Raw genomic sequence first — 22266 nt, 5'->3', positions numbered from 1 at the left:
CATCATTAACTATGCACTGATTTTTTCAGCACGGCCCCTTTAAGAGATGCGCTTCCTCTGCCACACGAGCTCTCAACTATATATACATCGCATAAACACAGTTCACACGGCTAATATAACCCTCAAATGGATCTTTACAAGATGTTCGTCATGCATGCTGCATGCATGCTTCGAATTATGTGAGTAAAGTATTTATTTAGATGGTTACGTTTGATTCTGTGTTAGTTTGAGGCTATGCTCTATGGCTAATGGGCTAAAGCTAACATTACACACTGTTGGAGATATTTATAAAGAATGAAGTTGTGTTTATGAATTATACAGACTGCAGGTGTTTAAAAATGAAAATAGCGACGGCTCTCGTCTCCGTGAATACAGTAAGAAACGATGGTAACTTTAACCTCATTTAACAGTATATTAGCAACATGCTAATGAAACATTTAGAAAGACAATTTACAAATATCACTAAAAATATCATGATATCATGGATCATGTCAGTTATTATTGCTCCATCTGCCATTTTTCGCTGTTGTTCTTGCTTGCTTACCTTGTCTGTGCACAGATCCAGCCGTTAATACTGCCTTTCCTTGTCTAATGCGTCGAATGGGCTGGCATTATGCAAATATTGGGGTCATACATATTAATGATCCCGACTGTTACGTAACAGTCGGTGTTATGTTGAGATCCGAGTGTTTTCCGGAAGTCTTTTAAACACATGAGATTTACATAAGAAAGAGGAAGCAATGGGGTTTGAAACTCAATGTATGTCTTTTCCATGTACTGAACTCTTGTTATTCAACTATGCCAAGATAAATTCAATTTTTCATTCGAGGGCACCTTTAAAACAGTTCATGTGACTACAGTGGTTCAACCTTAATTATGAAGTGATGAGAATACTTTTTGTAAAAAAAATAAAAATAAATAGCGACTTTGTTCAACAATATAGTGATGGGTGATTTCAAAACATTACTTCATGAAGCTTTAGGAGCTTTATGAATCTTTTGTTTTGAATCAGTGGTTCAGAGTGCCAAAATCATGTGATTTCAGTAAACGAGGCTTTGTTACGTCATCATTTTTTGAAATTTCAGTAGTTTCTGTGACTTTGGCAGTTTGATGCACGCTCTGAACCACTGATTCGAAACAAAAGATTTGTAAAGCTTCAAAGCTTCATGAAGCACTGTTTTGAAATCGTCCATCACTAGATATTGTTGAAAAGTCGTTATTTTGTTTTTTGGTGCACAAAAAGTATTCTCATCGCTTTATAATAATACGTTTTAAATATTGCTTTCTGGGCATTGAAAAAGTAAATGATCTTTCTGCAGGCCTCACTTGAGCCATCAGATTTTATCAAAAATATCTTAATTTGTGGTCTGTAGATGAATGAAGGTCTTACGGGTGTGGAACGACATGAGGGTGAGTAATTAATGACAGAATTTTCATTTTTGGGTGAACTAACCCTTTAATTTTAAGATTGTCCATGAGACTCATGTATGTTTGTCTGATGAGTAAATGTGTGAATCAATGATGTTCTTGTACTGTTTGTTTGCATGTGCTACATTATGAATCCAGACAGATTTCCTTTCCTGTTGTTTAGTTTAGTTTGGCTTAAAATAACTCTTAATTTCTTTTCCAGGTGTGTCTGGTGTTGATACAGAGAGATTGTCTGTGATGGAGGGAGAATCAATCACTCTAAACGCTGGTGTTGAAACTAACCAAGAAAATATAAGGTGGTATTTGACATTGGAGAATGACATTCTCATAACTGAAACCACTGGAGATCAGAGTAAGATCTGCACAGATCAACAGTGTAAAGAGAGATTCAGAAACAGACTGCAGCATCAGCCTGGATCTCTGACCATCAAAGACACCAGACCCACAGACTCTGGAGTTTATAAGATAAAGATCAACAGCAGCAGAATCAGCACAAAGATCTTCAATTATTTACTGTCCACACTGGGTATCACAACTGTTCTGATCTCATTTGTATGTCCATGCCACTGTTTTGTTTTCTGGAATATCTGCGTGATGAGTATAGTATGGCAATGACGTTGCGTTAATAACTGCAACATGGAGGGGTTTGCAATATAGATACAGCAGCGGCTACATATTGTTATGCTGTAAATAATACTGTCTATATGTGTATCCGCCATGCTTGACTACTGAATCTTGTGAGGCAGTAGTAGAACCATAGGAGGCTGGCATGAGCGGCTTTATTCTGTGCTGTCATCTCCACCGGTTTCAAAACCTGTCTCTGTTATATTATCATTTTCTGCATGTCCGGAAGATTGCAACAACACAGCCTTGTTTCTGCAGTGACTTAGCATGTTTTCTAAAACAACGTCTAATGTTTACATTTTATGTGTTGTGAGAAAGTGAGATAAACCATGCGAAATCTGGTCAGAGCGGTCAAACTGAAATGGATTTCCAGAAATGTGATTTGAATAGGATTTCAGCCTGTCAGTCCAAATCTGATTTTTGTGCATAACTGATTAGGCACCTATTATACAATATCCAATTTTACATGGTGTTTGGATATAAATGTGTGTTGGCAGTGTGTGAACAACACAACCACCCTACAATGATAAAAATCGACCCACTCCTTTTATTTTTAATCCCCATTAAACCAAAGCGTTTGTAAAGAACAGTGTAAAATGTGATTGTCTTGAAAAACTATGTTTTCTGTAAAGACAAGACATTAACCCTTAAATGCATGACTGTTTCGCCAATCATTCTTACATATTCGGGTCTTTATCGACCCGGATCTATATCTAACACGGAAGGATCTCTACCTGTCGCGATAATATAAAACTCCTCTGATACTAGAGTAACAATTACAGAAGAATAAAATAAATCATATTTTGTTACCTTTTGGAGCTTGAAAGGGCTCCGTTTGAGCAGATGTTTATTGCCATCATCACTGTCCTCATCAGAGCTCATTTCCCAGTAAATTCAGCAAATAATAGGCTAGTTTTATGTTTGAGTTCGCAAATATGAGCCTATTCTCGATCTCAAACATATTCTCAGAACTATATAATTTTCAACATCTTCAAAATCAATATTTCAATCACTAACAGCTTCACCAGATCCATCCAGTGACAGTTACAGTCATATTTGATTGCGTTCAGTACTTGCTCTGCAGTAAATCGCTAAGCCATTTCATGTTTTTCTTATTTCGTTTTCTGTCTGAAAGAGTCGTCACTTCAGCATTGTGTATCAGACACCACCTTGGTGTCTTATCCACCTTGTGGAATAAAGGTGAATTGCACTTATTCCGTCATCTAAGATTCAATTATTGTTGTGCAGAAAAAATATAGGTACACTGATACACACCTCGGGTCGTTAGCGACCCTATACAATTTTTACAAAAAATGAATTAAAAAATAGGCATTCTTTTATAATTTTATGATTTTTTTCATGTTATATTCTTTATAATGAATGAGCTGTTAAAGCTCTGCCCTCTTCTGGAAAGGGGGTGGGGAGCAGCAGCTCATTTGCATTTAAAGGGACACACACAAAAACAGTGTTTTTTTTGCTCACACCCAAATAGGGGCAAATTTGACAAGCTATAATAAATGATCTGTGGGGTATTTTGAGTGTAAACTTCACAGACACAATCTGGGGACACCAGAGACTTATATTACATCTTATATTATTATATGTTACATTTCATATATTACAAGGGGCATAGTAGGTGCCCTTTAAAATCTGATCAGATTTAGCATTTAGCAAAAAAAAAAAAAATGTCACATGAAATGCAATTTATAAACAATTTTTTTTTTTTCCGTATGTGACTTTTCACACCACATAAAATGTAAACGACAGACGTTGTTAAAGGAAACATGCTGAAAGTCGCTGCAGAAACAAGGTTGTGTTGTTGCAAAGTGCCATTTTTTGAGACCAGCAGAGACGACAGCGTGGAATAAAGCCACTCGTACAAGCCTCCTACGGTTCTGCCGTTGCCTCAGAAGATGCAGTAGTCCAGCGCGGTGGCTACACATCTCACAGCAGACACACCCCTTAAAGGATTAGTGCACTTTGAAATGAAAATTAGCCCAATCTTTACTCGCCCTCAAGCCATCCTTTCTGATGAACATAATCACAGAAATATTAATAAATATCCTGATGCATCCTAGCTTTATAATGGCTGTAAGAAATTGTAGTCTGCCTCGACCCAGATTGCACTCCAAAGTATATTTTAGAATGAGCTCATCCCCAAAATTATCATAGAGAAGAAGAAAGTCAACTGGTATATTGTTTATGTACCATTTGGTTGATCAAATCCTGAGCAAATGGTCATCAATTGTAGAATGGGAATGGGTGTGAGACCCTGAGAATCCTCTCAGACAATGAGGTGTCACAACTTCATTAACATACAGACCACAACTGGTAAAACATGAGAAACTACATTTACATGAAGAGTGGTGAACTGTAACAGGATAAAAGGTTTGAGATTTGGATGTTCTGGGTTCATTCCGACTCCAAGGTGCTACGTGTACTTTGTCACTGCTGCGCTGCAATAAACTTCTTAATCGAGATCTTCAGTGTCCTCATCATTTTTCTTACATGGCAGTGATAGTTTTCAATGAGAATGAGCTGAAGAAAGTGTCTCCATCCACATCCATCCATCATAAAAGTACTCCACATGGCTCCGGGGGATTAATAAAGGCCTTCTTAAGCAAAGCGATGCATTTGTGTAAAAAAAAAAAAAAAAAATCATAACTTGTTAAATATAGAAGTAAAATATCAAGCTTCTGCATGAGCCTCCTTCCATATTGGACATACGCAGAAAGTGTAAAACTCTAGCAGTTCACAAAGCTTACGCTCTGTCCAACACTTTCCCTATTCAACTTACGTGAAAAGTGTAAATGATCAGTTTACACTTTCTATGTAACTTGAATACAGAAGGCAGTCTGGCGGAAGCTGGATATTTTACTTCATAACTTGTTAAATATGGATATTTCTCTCACACAAACGCATCTCTTCACTTCAGAAGGCCTTCTATTAACACCCCGGATGTGGAGTACGTTTATGATGGATGAATGTGTATGGAAGCACTTTGTTCAGCTTCATACTCATTGAACCCCATCACTGCCATTATAAAGCTATAGGATGCATCAGGATATTTATTAATATTTCTGCAATTATGTTCAAATTGAAAGAAGAAAGTTATATACACCTAGGGTGGCTTGAGGGTGAGTAAAGCTTGGGGTAATTTTCATTTCAAAGTGAACTAATCCTTTAAAACAGAGCTTTCAAATCAGAGGCTAAAATCTGGGTAGGAAAAATGCCATTTATTTCTAAATTAGGATAATTTTTGATGTAAAAAGCATACTAACATTATAAGTGCACCGCAAAAAACATTATAAAACTATAAAACAGCACAGATCATGACCCATTTAGGTGTTCTGTATGTGTTTCTGCATTCAGAAATCATTACATAGAAACACCAATAATTTAAATGGACATATTTAAGAGTGCTGCTCTCTTGTGATGTTTTAGGAAAAAACCTTATGTAAATGTCTTTTTTTTAACATACGAATGGTATGGATGACACAATTCAGAAAGGGTTATTAATCACTGCTGACACCAAATAGGTTTTCCAGTATGTATGGTGGAGGGGATTATTAGAGCTGTTTAAGGAATCCAGACAGCAACAGTGCAGAATTATCTCTAGCTTTCCTGCATTGCTGTTTCTTTAACCATTAGCAGCAACATATGTTCTGCAATATATAATAATGCATAAGCTATTTTGATCAGATTCATAATCATTAATATTGCAAGATGCAAGTGCTCTTCAGAGACATGTGTGCAAATGCCACATTAGGGCCAGTTAAACAACACACAAGTCTTGAAATGAGTCTGTGCTCCAGATACTGTGGAAAGACTGTAAATGTTACATCTTTACAATGTTCGTATTAGCATCTTGACCGTATGTTGAGTTTTGAATGCTGGTGTCCCTACATATATTTTAACCAGAAAGCCCTTTTTCAAACTGATTGGTCAACCCTAAGGTCCTGTTTACACCTGGTATTAAGATGCGTTTTGGTCGATTTGATCACAAGTAGAAGAGGGAGAAACCTTTCCTTTTACACCTGGTGTTTTAATCTAGTCTCTTTTGTCCACTTTCAACCACTTATGTCCTGATTTCTTCAAGGAGAGGGTTTCAGATCTTTTGATCTAATGGACAAAATAAGAGTGCGCAATTTACATATGAATGCACCTGGAGACAACGAAAAGCATACAGAGAGCATCAGCTTTCGTTTCTACTCTGTCAGCAGCAAGATCACGCTGAATGCTGTGAGTGTGTGTTAAAAATAGGGCTTGCATAGCCTAGTTAAGTAGTCGAGAGATCGACTACTTCAACCACTAGTCGGCGCTGTCGGAAACAATCGACTACTCGAGCATGCATTAACCATAAATTAATTCAAAATGCAAAAATCACCAACGGACACCATGCATCAGTGTGGAAGTATTTCATCAAGGATAACAAAAATATCGTAATTTGCCAACTCTGTAAGACTACTTTAAAATCAACCCAATCACATGAGAACGCGTATCAATAGTACGCGAGTGTAATCTTGTACAATATATACGCAAAAATGAGTTTTGGCGTGCATATGATACGCACTTTATGGCGTGTATATAATACGCTTGGTAGTCTTGGGTAGGACTAGTGATGTGGGGTTCGTGCCTATATTGTACACCATAAAGTGTGTATCATATGCACGCCAAAACTCATTTTGGCATATATATTCTACGAGATTACACTTGCGTACTATTGATAAGCATTCTCATGTGATTGGGTTGATTTTAAAGTAGTTCTCTATGACTCTCTAAAAGCGGACATTGCATCTGAAATGAAAGGCAAGAAGGTTTCCCTCACTACTGATGTCTCGATGCGCTTCTATTTCTAAATGCAAACCAGCGATCTATGAACTCGACCAAAGACTGCTTGTGGGGAGAGGACGATAGCAGCAGAGGTGGAAAGTCCAGGAGTTAGAAAGTAAAAGTCTTGTCATATTTTTATTCCACCCACTGAAGCAGTGTTAAAGTTAATGAGATAAATAAGTGATTAATTGAGTGATGATTGACCATTATTGAAGACACCTGATGATAACAAGCAGAATCACCAAAGGAGAAAATCACAATTTTAAGACACCATCATGGAGATCAGGGTTTGCTTTAGTTGAGCTCTTGACCCTTGACATTTTAATGTTAGAATTTGTTTGGTCTGCTGTAACTGAGTTATAACAGCCAGACAAGCAAAGTTAAAAGATGATCAAGTGGTGTTGGTTATGTTTTCACATAATCATTATTTGATCTGAATCACTGAACTCATTTAGAGCTCAATCTCTGAGTTAGATTTACATTATTGATTACAGCAGCACTGTGATTCTACAGCAGAATCTACTTTTACTTTCTGACCCCTGGACTATACACCCCTGGATAGCGGCGATGACTTGTGTTAGTCTATAAAGTTTCAAGCCGGTTAATGTAATTTTCTTTTCGTTCTTGTTATTACTGTTGAAAACTTGGTAAATATTAAAGTTATTATTATAAGTTATTATTAAATTACTGTATGCATGCACATATAGTTTGCATATACGACGCAAATGTTAGGATCAAAATGTTGCATGCAGCTATTTATTTGGCTTTACTCTGTTACATGAAAATTAAAATATTTAATGTCATAATTATAATGTTTTGAGAGTTTACTTATAATTGTTGCATTCGGTTATGAATAAATAAACATTTATTGATAAGAACTATTTCATGTCTTTTCATTTACAGTAGCATGAACGACGAGTAGTCGAGTAACTCGAGTATTGTTTTGATAAGAAATTGACTAGCAGAAATCAGGAATGGTGAGAGAACATTGTGATTGGTACATTTTTTATCTTCAAGACAAACTTGGCTCTTCAGCCGACAAAGTTAAAAACCTGTATGTCTTTTGTGGCTGTTTGAATGCATTCGACCACATTAGCCTTTACACTAAAAAAACAATCCAGTCGAGTGTGTTTTCGACTACCTCTGGAAGTGTTTAGAAGTGGACAAGCTTCAAGCATTTTAGACCCCTTTTACACCTGTATTTAGTGTCGTCCACTTATGGTCAGATCGACCAAAATGCATCTGGTGTTTTCAACAGGAATCATTGAAAAATATCCACACTGATGCTTTTGGTTTTGTTTGTTTGTTTGGGGTGTCATAGCTTTGTGGTTTTTCACATTTTATAAATGTGTTTACTGTTAAAACAAGAATATTACTTTTTAAAAAGAGATTTCAGATGTTTACTGTACTTAATGTCTTCACTGTTGAACTGTGCAAAAATTTATTGTTTTTCTTTTCATTTTATTTTAACATATGTTATTGTAAAGAGCTGGCTGTCTTGTCACAACAACCTGGAGCTGAACACACTCAAAGCAATGGAGATAATCATATACTTTAGAAGAAACCCCCAGCACTTCCCCCACTTAGCATTATGAACAGCACTGTGACTGCAGTGGAGTCATTCTGGTTCCTGGGCACCACCATCTCTCAGGACCTGAAGTGGGACAATCACGTTGGCTGCGTCCGAAACCGCCTACTTCTCTACTATTTAGTAGGGGAAAAGCAGTAGGCGAGCAATTAAGTATGTCCGAAGCAAAAAGAGTAGGCGAAAATTACCTAGGTGACGTAATAATTCTTGCGAGATTCGGACTTGCGCCTACTTAAAGTGCATCCGAAACCGCCTACTTACCTTCTTTATAATAGGGAAAAAGCAGTAGGCGAGCAATTAAGTATGTCAGAAACCTCAGTAATCATTAATGAGTAGTCGAGGAGTTCCCGGATGGGATGGCTTTTATTAATCCTTTACTTATTTATTAATTATGCTATTATCAGTCAATTTATATACTTTATTAAGCAATGAATTAATGCATGAATTGACTGTAAATGGAGATGCATTCACATGAGCTGTATTTGTCTAGTGTGTGTTCATGCACAGCTGTCATATAACAAAACATTGCATTTTGCTTGTTTTACTAAAGAAGTCAAATGAAAAGTAATTATAATTAAGTTTTGGTCAGCATTTATCAATACTATTGTGTGTAAGTGTTGGGGTGTGCTAGCAGAGCAATTCATTCTGGAGTAATCTTAATTTTAAGTAGTTTATACTTACATTTTTTGAGTATAAAATCAGTCTTCTCCAAAGGTGAGATCTTCGAGCAGCTGCTGATGTCTTCTTTGGCTTCAGACATTGCTAACACTGAGGAAAACCGCTCTAGGTAGGGTTGAGTTACTGGTGCTGTGAGGTGTTAGTGCACCTGTCACTCATATCTTTATTTTTATTGCAGGACCTATAATTACATACAAGATCAGGGAAAATACCATGGTTGTATCTTTAACAGTGAACAATAATAATGACAAAAAACAAACAAATATGGGTTTGTATAAATCATAGTTTGAGATTATATACACAGACATAAAGCATGATGAAAAGATTAAATATTTTGAATACATCATAATGCATAAAAGTTATTTATTTGTTTATAATTTATAAGCCTGAGGGGTGAAACTAGAGCTAATTCAACAAGAAAAAGTGGAAAACAAATTAGATTTATGCCACTTTTGCTTGTGGATGGACATTCTTGCATATAAAATAAAGAAATTAACAATATATTCACACGAATTTGGGTTTTTGTAACAAAAAATAAATCACATTAGTAGTTAAAAATATAAGAACTTTAAATTAACCCAAATATATATTAATTGTACTACAATTACAAAATTACTGGCAGCTGTGTCTTCAACAAGACCACAAAATAAGCAATTTGATCAATATCAAGATATCTACAGATAGATGAATTAAGCCTGTCATTCATATCTTTTAAGTTGTTGCGCTTGCGATAACGTCGTAGGTCACATGATAACGTCAACATGGCGGATTATTCTCGGATCTCATTCATACTCAACGAGATTTGGCTGTTAAGTACCTACTCTTTTAGCGCTCGTTAAGTAAGTACTTATTGATATTAAGTACCTACTCATTGAGTAGGCGGTTTCGGACGCAGCCACTGACTCCACTGTGAAAGAGGCCCAGTAGAGACTGTATACTTCCTTCACCAGCTGAGGAAGTTCAACCTGCCACAGGTTCTGATGACACAATTTTACTCAGCTGTTATTGAGTTGGTTCTGTGCACTTTATATAACTGTTTGGTTTGGGTCAGCCTGCAAATCAGATAAAAGATGACTGCAACGGGCTGTTAGGACAGCTGAAAGGATAATTGGTGTGCACCTGCAAACCTTCAGGACTTGTACTGAGTGAAGAAAAGGGCAGGTAACATCATCACAGACCCCTCCCACCCCGGACACAATCTGTTTGCACTTCTGCCATCAGGCAGACATTACAAGGTTGTTTTGCTAAACCTATTCAGTGATCTCATGTGTGTTCATTGTTTGGATTTAAAGACTGTTTTTGTTTTGCTGTTTTTTACAACCCATTATGACAACTATAAGAAAAGGAAGGAAATTATAGGAAAATATACATTTTATATTTATATTTATTTTAAATATATTTTCTTACAATGGAAATTAGAAGAATGTTTCCAATTATTTTTGCTTTCAGAAATAACTATTCAAACACTGAATCATACATTATGAGACCATACATTTTAGTGATCATTATGTATCTCTATACATTCTAGAATGTAGGCTTGTTGCGATTGTCAGTGATGCCAGTGCAGTGCAACCAGGGCCGTAGCTATTAAATTCTAGGCCCCTTGAAAATACATGGATGCGGCCCCCACTGCCCTCGACTCACTTCATATACAGTATAAGACAGACAAGGAGGCCCACATCTGGTGCCATGTAAAATAATAGGGATTAACAATATAAATGAAAGCAATATAAATGTTCCCTAAAAGTTCTCTAAAGGTGATGAAAATTCTGAACCTTTACAGAACATTAGGGTTGTTCCCAAAATGTCCTCTTTTGGTAATGAAAATGCTGCAGTTCAAGATTCCTTATATGACTTTAGGGGGACGTTCCATTTTGGTTATTCTATGGTCACATAAGAATGTTACAAAGAGGACATTAACAAAATGTTTCCATGGTTCCCCGTTAGATAGATGGGGATGTTCCATTTGAAATGTCACCTAGGTGAAATGGAAGGTTCTCATAAAAATAATAATTAAAAATAAATTACAATCACTTAATAAATCCTTGCTATCTGTCATTTCTCTATATTTGCGGACCAGTGGATACCTGGCATTTCTTTAAACCACTCACAAAGGTTCTGGCTGGCGTATACAGCTCAATGGACTGCACGGTCACTTCCACATTTTTCCTCAGGAAGTCTATTTATATCCAGTGCTGCACCATGAGCCATTGTTCCTTACGCAGAGCTTTCAAAATGACAGCTTAAGGATCTGCAGACCAAGAACCAGTGTGAAAGAAGTGCTGCAGTAACATTCTATGTTGGTCCCCTAAAGGTCCTGCAAACATTATAGGAATGTAGTGTAGAGACATAGAGAGGACATCCTATAGAAATAGTCCCCTAAAGGTCCACGAAAATAATGTCCCCCAACCCTTAAAAGAACTCCACATCGTGACCGTCTCTGAACGTACTGGGTGACGTCCTTGATACCATGTCCTTGTCAAACAATCCTAAAGGATTCTAATTAGAATTTCTATCATATTTTGGAACCAATTTCAAAGATTCCTATACGACTTGTCTTATAGACATAAATATAATTTCTGGGAAGGTGTACAAAGGATTTGGTTCTTATACTGTTCATTTTCTTTGCAGCATCTTGTTTACTGAGACAATGTTCACTAAAAAAATAAACTAAAAAAAGGGTGAAATGCATGGCATTAAAAATAATAATAATAATAATAATAATAATAAAATGACCAGTGACTAGCAAAAACAGCTACCAAAACTGATTATTAGTAAAGATTGGATGTGTCAGATATAGAGAGACATACTAAATGTTCAGGGCTGCTGCTCCTCCAGGACAGGTTTGAGAACGTACTTGGTTACGAATGTAACCTCGGTTCCCTGAGATACGGGAGCGAGTACTGTGGATGGGTAAAAAACTCCCTTTTTCTCTGATTCACCAAAGCCTTTTTCAATAACGCAGTGTAACTGCACGGCCATTGGTTTGAGCAGTGTATCTTTTTGAACCAATGACGGTGCAACAGAGCTGCGCGAGGCTGTGGCGGTGCAGTGCACCAGAGCCTGCCATAATGTCTGGTTATATAAGTGAGCATCTCGCCATAGGAAATCAGGTCAATCGACTGAAGCAACGACACTGAGTTGTGCAGCTCCATGGCACGGCAATAAACACAGTACTCGTTCCCGTATCTCAGGGAACAGAGGTTACGTTCGTAACCGAGTATGTTCCCTTTCGATACTTCACTCATACTGCAGATGGGGAATGAATACAATCACGCCGTTCCATAGGAGGGAACGACTGAACCTATCTCAGGCGCAAAGGGGGCCTAGAGGATAAGTAGGGAGGCAAAGCCGTCGCACCCCCACAGTTACACATAATACAGTACTGCTGATGGGCTGAGAGGAGGCCGTCCAGTGATACCGAGAGGACCCGGGCGTGTAACGCCGGAACGTCCAAGTTACGGTAGGTGGCCACAGTTGCGGGGCGGGTGGAGCAGAGCGACCGTTTTCAATTCATTCCTATGGAAGTCGTTCTTCATGCTTCAAGCTTCATGCACGTGAGGTGCACTGTGGAATTGTGAAGCTCGATTTCCATAGGAATGAATTGAAAACGCTCACTCTGCTCCGCCCACCCCATGCCAGTGGACACCTCCCGTTAAGCCCAGGGTATACTTCGGCTGTCCGCGTTCGTGCACCGCGGTCGGCCGCACACCCCGTCCACATGCAGCCCAAATTTTGAGACCGCACGGATGGTGCGTGTGCAACAGCGCATGCGCAAGCAGGACAGAAGAGTCAATGCTGCTGTAATCAATAATGTAAATCTAACTCAGAGATTGAGCAATGAGTTCAGTGATTTAGATCAAATAATGATTATGTGAAAACATAACCAACACCACTTGATCATCTTTTCTCTTTTCTTGTCTGGTTGTTTAACTCAGTTACAGCAGCCAAACAAAATCTGATATTTAAAAGTCAAGTGTCAAGAGCGCAACTAAAGCAAATCCTGATCTCTGTGATGGTGACTATAGAAAATTGTGATTTTCTCCTTTGGTGATTCTGCTTGTTATAATCAGGTGTCTTCAATAATGCTCAATCATCACTCAATTTATCACTTAATTATCTCATTAACTTTAACTCTGCTTCAGTGGGTGGAATAAAAATATGGCAAGACTTTTACTTTCTGAACCCTGGAATGTCCACCTCTGTTATCCACACTTATTGCAAACCAATATGACTTTTTTTTCTTTCATACAAAACTTCTTAATGAGAATTAACTGTTTAGAATGTTGCAGCAAAATGTATACAACAGAATTGAAATTGAAATTCTGATCAGATGAATTTGTTTATTTAATGATGGTGATTCAATCATCATGGAGTGTCCTGATTCCCTCTGTGTGTCTATAGTAGCTTGTTTTGTGATGCTCAGAGTTGATTTATCTGAAAATTGTGTCACCATTGTTGAGGATCATACACAGAATCTTGATGTTTGTGTGTGTCTATGTGATCCTGTATAATTCTTTTTGCATGAATCAAAAATGTTCAAAATATTAAAGTAGAAAAAAATTTCATGCAGTGATATTTTAGAACTCATATAATGTGAAATTATTAAATCTAAATAATGTTCTCAGAGATTTTGGCTCATTGAGATCATTGAATCAGGCCACTACAACTTCAACTTCAGAAACACAATTACAACAGCCAGAGAAACATTAAAGTTAAGAAGTCAAACTGATGCACAATGCACATACACAGATGAAGCTTTTGCATTGTTTTGCTATATAACTTTACAAAACATAAACCATAGTAAATCACATTATTTAGAGCAGGGCTTTTTAATTGCAGAAAGAAAGGTAAAATAAGGCAGTACAGAATCTTAAGAAAATCCAATAGAAAAGAGCACAAAAAATAATAGTAAAACAAGAGGGGGGTGGGGGGGAAGAGAAATTACACAGTGGGGTCTTCATGTTTAAATTTACTCAATAAGCTAAGAAGTCTTTTTCCTGTTATGCAGTTTAACATCCTTAAAATTTTACAGTACAACCAAAATTATTTTTGAAAAACTGAAAACAATAGCTTTGATTTAAGGCACTTACATTTGTAAATTAAAAATGTTCCCAAAATAAAAACATTATTCAGTAAAAATTGAATATGTATCTTCCATTATAATACCAAAAATTATATCATTTTTAGAAAATTGAGAATTCACATTAATAGAAACTTTAAGCCACTCATACACATCAGACCAAAAAGCTATACTGAATATACAGTCAAATAAAATATTTACAGTCATTTCAATGTCAGAATCACAGAAAGTACAATTATTGTGGTCAATATTAAATCTATGTCTAAGAAATTCTGAAGAAGGGTAGATATCATTAAATATTTTAAAGTGTAGGCTATACTTCCTTGGCTTTGGGAGGTATGGGAAAGGAGAGATAAAATTTATTAATGGATCTCTTGGGAAAAAACTTGAGTCACGTTATTTCGACTGGCTTGATTTGGAAATTTATCTTGGGTTTTATTTAGAGCAGGTTGTCTCGATTCAAACGAGCCCAAACACTACATATTACGACTAGTAGATCTTGAGAAAATCCTTACAGAGTAATAAGACATGCTTTACTTCCTCAATCCGACGCGTCACAATCATGACACAGCGTCATTTTAAAGTTCAGTCAATGGAAACTGGATCCCAGGTGAGGTGGGTGGGACTATGCTAAGCTATGCTAAAAGTGGTACCGCCAGACCCGGAGATTGGCTGAATGGATTCAAAAATGGTAAAATGTTTAACTCTGGGGAAGTTGGCAAATGAGCCTATTTTCAAAAAAAGTGGAGTGTTCCTTTAAAAAAAAATTGCACACATGGTCTTTTTAAAAATGCTCCAATGTGCCATATGATTTAAATAATTTATTAAACGTCCTCATATTACAAGACACATTCTTTTGAAGTTTTTAGGAGATCATTTCATGAAGTACCACACTTTGATCCTACTGCATTTCCTGATGCCGCATCAACCAAAACTCAACCAGACTCTGAACCTGAGGTTGTCGCAGGAGGTTCCTGGTCTTGTGCTTAGAGAAGAGTTTGATCATCTTCTCATGGCAATAGGCGCATACTCAACATGATCTTCCTCTTTAACGTTCTGTAAAAAACATCACACAGAAGATGATAATACTAAAAAAACAAAAAATTTTATGATTTCTGAAAAAAAAAAAAAAAGTGTGACCCTATAAGAGCAGACAGATTTGGTTGTGACACAGCATCTGTCTTTCTGACTTCAGTGATTCACAAATGTATTGAAGTAATTTCATATGTGTTTATGTGTGTAACAAGATCCAATCTGCCAGAAGTCAGCAAAAAAAATGGACAAAATGCAGCCATGGTGTTATAAAGTAAGTTTGGCTGATTTAAAAAAAACACACATTTGCTCATGAACTGTCGTGCAAACAAGCAGAAATATGTGCATCATTTCCTGTTTCCTGTCAGACTGTTTAACATAGCGAGTTTCTGCTAAGACAAACTAGCACAATATTCAGTCCACTTAAATTTGTAAAATGCAACTTAATCGTTTTGTTTGAGACTAAATCTGTATAATTCTGGAAATGGTAAATTACGAATAAAAAAAAGTTTTTAAGATGAAAGCCGAAGTCTGTAGTGTTGATGGTGACGTTTGGAGATCCTGTGCTCTTTCAATGCTTGTCAGTTGCTTTAAAAAAAAGAAAAAAAAAGAAATGGAACTACATTCCCAAGCAGAGCAGATTTTTGTGTTTTTCTGGCACTGAATGATGATCTTTATGGCTTTTATAAATATCAGATATGCTGCTGTTGTGTGTGATCGATCATTATACAAACACAGTCACACACATCTAAATCCATCTCACTGCTCAATCTCTCCAAGAACACTGAACATAAATTAGGAATAAATTCTCTTACCGATTTATGTACTTTTCTTTTGAGGAATGTAGGATCAGCATATGTTATCTCTTCTTCACGAGGCTGAACTGTTTTAGCAACAACAAAAACAGATGCATTAAAACAACAAAACTCAATCTTAACTAGATCGGTTTCTTTGTGACTTATGTGATATTAGGGCTGTCAAAGTTAAGGCATTAAATATTATTGCTGTCATTTTTGAAAACAGCATCAAGAAATTTAATTGCACGTGCACAATGCCCCTAACACAGTATAATAAACTAAAAAAAGACATTCCTTTCAGATGATTTATAAATCAAATGCAGACGGGGGGGGGGTCCGAGAGGACAGTCTTTGGACAGGGTCACGGTGAATCAGGGTCATGAGAATCACGCCTTCTCAGTTGTCAAAAAAAAAAAGTAAAGTAGAATCTCATAAAGTAGTGTTATAATAACTCTCATTTAATTGGCATAAGTATCGATATGTAAAGCTTGAGCCTGTTAATAAGCCTTACATGCCTGACTTCTTGTGATTGCCACTGTTTCGTTATTTCCACTTAATCGAACATACTTTTTATTATTCCAAATACAATTTGTATAACACTAATAACATTGCCATTTTGCCAACGAATACAACTTTAGTTGAACTCTACTATACTACTGTTAAATACTTTCTTATTTCTTGGGCTTCACTTTTTGACTTTCTTTGTGTCTTGAGATTTTTCCATTGTGCACATCATGTAACTACCTAGACAAAATAAGGAGTAGTAGTCCTTGGACACACCAACACTCTCACACACAACCAGAAGTTGAAGACACACACACACACACATTTACGCACATACATTTCTTATTTATTATTATATTTCTTGAAATGCCATACATGGTAAGGTTTGATTCTTAAGACATATGATTGGATGCTCAAGCCATCCTGGAGATTGTTGTTTGACCTATGTTTATAAATATGACCCTTCTTCCTGAATAAATCTGAGAATGCTTTATACCACACTTGATCTGATTCTCCCGAGATCTCGCGCTGCTGCTGTCACACATCACAGGGTTGAGGTGCCTGTTTCTAAACTGATGACTGAGACTACAAATATTCTACCTATGATTGAGATTTTGATCTAACAACTACTCATAAGTCAATATGAATTATTTGTTATAATACTAGGTAAAATCAGTAGTTAACACTTGCCTTCTTGATCAGTTTTTCTTTGTTTCTTGCAGATGCATAAGATCCCAAATCCAGCCATAATGAACAGAGATCCAGCAGAGATCAGCACTATCACAGAGACTGAGACTGTAATGATATTCATTGAATTTGTCAGTCTGATCTACTACAGAAGACAGAGATCAGCTCAGTAACTAATCACATATATCAGCTCTGTCGTACCTGCACATGTGTGACAGAGGTGAGTGATGTCCAGATGTTGAGTCTGGTTGCTGATGGGATTGTTCAGCACACAGCTGTAGGTGTTTTTATCCTGATATTCCACCTCCAGATGTAGAGAGAGACTGATGCTGAGATCAGACACACTGATGCTGGACAATAAACTGTTTCCTTTGTACCAGGAGAGAGTCACATGACCCACATTCACAGCTGAACACAACAATGAACATGATGATGATGATGATGATGAAGAACATTGTGAAGAGTTACTGCTGATGACAGGAACATTTGTTTCCCAATGCTGATTTTAGCTATGAGAGACTTTTTAGCTCCAAATTCCCACACTATTTCATCTTCATGTATTTCAGTAAGATCAGTGTATAAAGTGACAGAATCTCCCTCCATCACTGACATTGAATCACCAAACACACCTGGAGAACATGAAGAGGTTTTGTCACATATAAATTCTCCTTGGTTTACAAAGCCTGAAATCAGCTGTAGTTTTTGTCATATACATATGAACTGAAAAACGTTCACAGCAGCAGAGACATAACACAAGATGAAAGCTGAAATATATAAACAGACAGATGTGTAAGAACCAATCATTTGGTCTTTGTTTTAAATTTATCATCAGTGGAGCAAAATCAATGTGTAAAATTACATTATATTCTGAAAACAAAAGCATGAAAACAGCATAAAGCTAAAAGTTTAATTATGCTGGATATTTTTTTTTAATAATTGATTATTATTATTTTTAAAATAAATAAGACGTTTAGATCAGTAGATAAAACAGGCTCACTGAATTTTAAATGCTCTCAGGGTTCATGCGCATTTTGACTAAATAATGTCCTTGAATTTTTTTCTGTTTATGATTAATGAAATTGTGTTAAAAAATAAATGATGGGACCCGAAATCAAACTTGTAGATCTCGCAATAATTTTTCATGTGATATAGATAGCAGCAGATGAAAATAATCTAATTTGATCAGTAGCAGCAGCTTCATTACTGTAAAATAGGAAGAAACACACTGCATCTGCATATGATATAATGTTGTAGTTTATCTGGCCCTTATTATGACTTTAACCCCCGGTTTCACAGACAAGACTTAAGTCTAGTCCCAGACTAAAATGCATGTTTGGGCGGTTTTAACTGTCTAGGTGTTTAATCTTAAAATATATCAATCTCGTTGTCTTGTCTTAAGATGTACACCAGTAATGTTTTTTCTAAGGCACATTTACAAGTGAACTTCCTAGTTGAACTAAGGGCTAATCCTGGCTTACCTTAGCCCTGTTTGTGAATCTGGGCCTAACTTTTTTAATGGTTGGAAATATGTTTTTATCAGTTAACATAGTCTACTTTTTGAAAGGTATTTATCAGACTGATAAAGGCTAGAAGTAGAAGAATAACACTGAATACCAGATTCATAGAAAAATATAGCCTAACCCTTGTGATTTTAATATGGTTGTATATATTAATTCTATTCTCTATTATAGTGTGTGCAAAACCAAAATAAAGATACAGAGCTAAAACCGTCTGGTATCTCACAGTACAAGTTGCACTGAGCTTCATCTTCTGAGTCAAACTGAAAGCAGCTGTGGTCAGTTTTCAGAGATGTGGTTTGATCTGTTGGGTGGACACATCTTGTAGGTGAGAGTGTATATTCACAGCAGGTGTGTTTAGCTTGTAGGTGAAAAGTTTCTTCCTGGATTTTTTTTAAGACTCTTAAAAAAACAACAACAACAAAACATGATGAGAAATGTTTCTGAAATGGAGGGAAAGAAATGACATCTTTCATCTGTTGTAAGTAAGGGAATGTGTGAAGTTTCCACTCACTGTGCAAAAAAACAAAACAAAAAAAAAACAAACCTTAGTGACCTTTAACCCTTTCATTTACTGTTTTTATGCTATAGAAATCTTCTAATGGGTTTAGTAGGTTACCAGTGCAAATGTATTAGAGAAGAAGGGTATATTTGAATCAGGATATTGGTTGTATGATGATCAAGATCACTCATGAGACATTGGTTATATAACAAATAATACAAAAAAAAAATCTCGATCACTTTTACATGCAGTGACACAGGTGAAATTTGCGGGTGGGTGGGACATGTCCTACCACTTTTTTGCCAGGGTCGATATTGTCTCCACCACCACCTTTGAAACATTTATTATATAACCAGCAATCTCTAGTATTAATAACAGTCTGACTTTATTTTTATCAGTTTCAGGTCCTATAGGAATATTCACAGTAAATTCCTCTGTTAAAGGGTTAGTTCACCCAAAAATGAAAATTCTGTCATTTATTACTCACCCTCAAGCTGTTTCACACCCGTAAGACCTTCGTTCATCTTCGGAACACAAATTAAGATATTTTAGTTGAAATCCGATGGCTCGGTGAGGCCTCCATAGGGAGCAATGACATTTCCTCTCTCAAGATCCATTAATGTACTAAAAACATATTTAAATCAGTTCATGTGAGTACAGTGGTTCAATATTAATATTATAAAGCGACGAGAATATTTTTAGTGCGCCAAAAAACAAAATAACAACTTATTTAGTGATGGCCAATTTCAAAACACTGCTTCAGGAAGCTTCGGAGCATTATGAATCAGTGTGTCAAATCTGCAGTTTGGAGCACCAAAGTCACGTGATTTCAGCCGTTTGGCGTGTTTGACCCGCGATCCGATTCATGATTCGATACACTGATTCATTTATGCTCTGATGCTTTCTGAAGCAGTGTTTTGAAATCGGCCATCACTAAATAAGTCGTTAGTTGCGTCCCAAATGACGCACTCTACACTATGGACTTGGGATGCACCTGTTATTTTGTTTTTTTTTGGTGCACCAAAAATATTCTCATCACTTTGTAATATTAATATTGAACCACTGTACTCATGTAAACATGAACTGATTTAGATGTGTTTTTAGTACCTTTATGGATCTTGACAGAAGAAATAATGAAACGTTTTTCCTACTATGGGAAATTACATAGGGATTTTGTATTGAACATAACTCTGGATCACATAGAGACAAGGGGGTGGGCTCATTTTACTCAGACAACCAATCAGTCTCTCAGGATCATTGTGAAGCTATCAAGCCACACCCTAGCAACCATATAGAGCACCTTAGCAACAAGTTCCATAGATTTCCATTGAAAAAGATCAAAGGAATATCTTTGGATAGGAGTGTCGTACAAACAAGAGGGTGGGCTCATTTGACTCGAGGCAGCAAACAGCCAATCACAAATCACCTTCAAGACTTCATAGCCACGCCCTAGCAACCATTTAGAATACCCTAGCAACCCGAAGCATAGAGGGATACCTTCAAATCTGAATACAACAGAGGAATAGGGATTGGTTTATATCATTCATACTGGCAAGCAGCCTTTGGAGTATCATCATTGGCAGCTGCCAAGCCACTCCCTAGCAACCAAACCTTTTAGCAACTCTTTTGACTCATGCTAGCAAACTGGATATCCAACATGCTACACATGCTATTAGTGAATAGCTACATGCTAATAGTGATTAGCTAAATGCTTAAGTGGGCTAAAAACATGCTAAGAACTCTATAGAAGCTCCATAGTAACTATCTGTGACAACTACCATCAACCTAGTAACACCATAGCAACCACCCATGTTACCACAACATCCGCATAGCAACCGCCTAGCAACACCTTAGCAACCACCCCAAGTACCTTAGCAACTACCTAGCAACACCCTAGCAACCACCCATGTTACCATAGCAACTGCCTAACAACCACCCAGAACACCCTAGCAACCGCCCAGCAACACCTTAGCAACCACCCCAAGTACCTTAGCAACTACCTAGCAACACCCTAGCAACCACCCAGGTTACCATAGCAACTGCCTAGTAACAACACAGAACTCCTTAGCAACTGCCTAGCAACCACCCAAAACACCTTAGCAATTGCCTAGAAACACCCTAGCAACCGAGTGCCGAGTTTTGCCACTGCAAGCATCATTCACATTTTCTTCAGAAAATGTACATTCTAGTTATTATTATTATTTTAAGGAATTATTAATACTCTCCAGAAAGACACAATCTTCTGTGGTGGATGTCGTATTGTGGTTGTTTGGCTGGTGTGCATAAACTGCTTTCTGGATCTACTTAACTGCCAATAGCTAATCAAAACTTTATTTTATCAAAACTAAATATATTAATAAAATATTGAAAATAAATTTTGTATTAGCAATTAGCAAGTTACTTTGAAACAGTCAATTTCATTCAACATGTTAATTTATTGTATTACCTTGTGAATGCTGATTGGATGCTTGAGAGGTACTCCAGATGTGTATGACTTTTCTTCTACAAATGAACACATGTTCATGTTTGTTTGGACCACACTTTGCCATACTGAAGAACTCCAGGTTAGCAGGTTCAGCAATAATAGGATTCATTAATGCTCCTTAGATGCCAGCTTAGGGATTCACACTCATTTTCTGTCATCATGGAGCCCCTGAAGTAGCTTGCTGCCCACCTCATGTTTCGACACTGACACTCGTGTCAATGTTACGGCATATTTTACAATAAAGATAATAATAATAAAAACCACACATTTTTATAAAATAATTGTGGCTAAATACTTTGCATTTAATGTGAGCTGTTGACTAAATTTCTAAATAAAATAAATAAATGATCCAACTACAACCTTTGGAATGTGAAAATGTTGTTTATGGTTTTTACTACCTTGATACAGAAGTATCAATTTCTTTAAAAAAACAAAACAATGACATTTTCATTAGAAATTATGTTTCTGTTTTTCTCAGTTTCTCATCTTGGTTTAACGTTTCATAAAA

Source organism: Chanodichthys erythropterus, chromosome 10 (assembly GCF_024489055.1).
Source record: "Chanodichthys erythropterus isolate Z2021 chromosome 10, ASM2448905v1, whole genome shotgun sequence".
Taxonomy (NCBI): domain Eukaryota; kingdom Metazoa; phylum Chordata; class Actinopteri; order Cypriniformes; family Xenocyprididae; genus Chanodichthys; species Chanodichthys erythropterus.
This window is presented reverse-complemented; position numbering follows the sequence as displayed.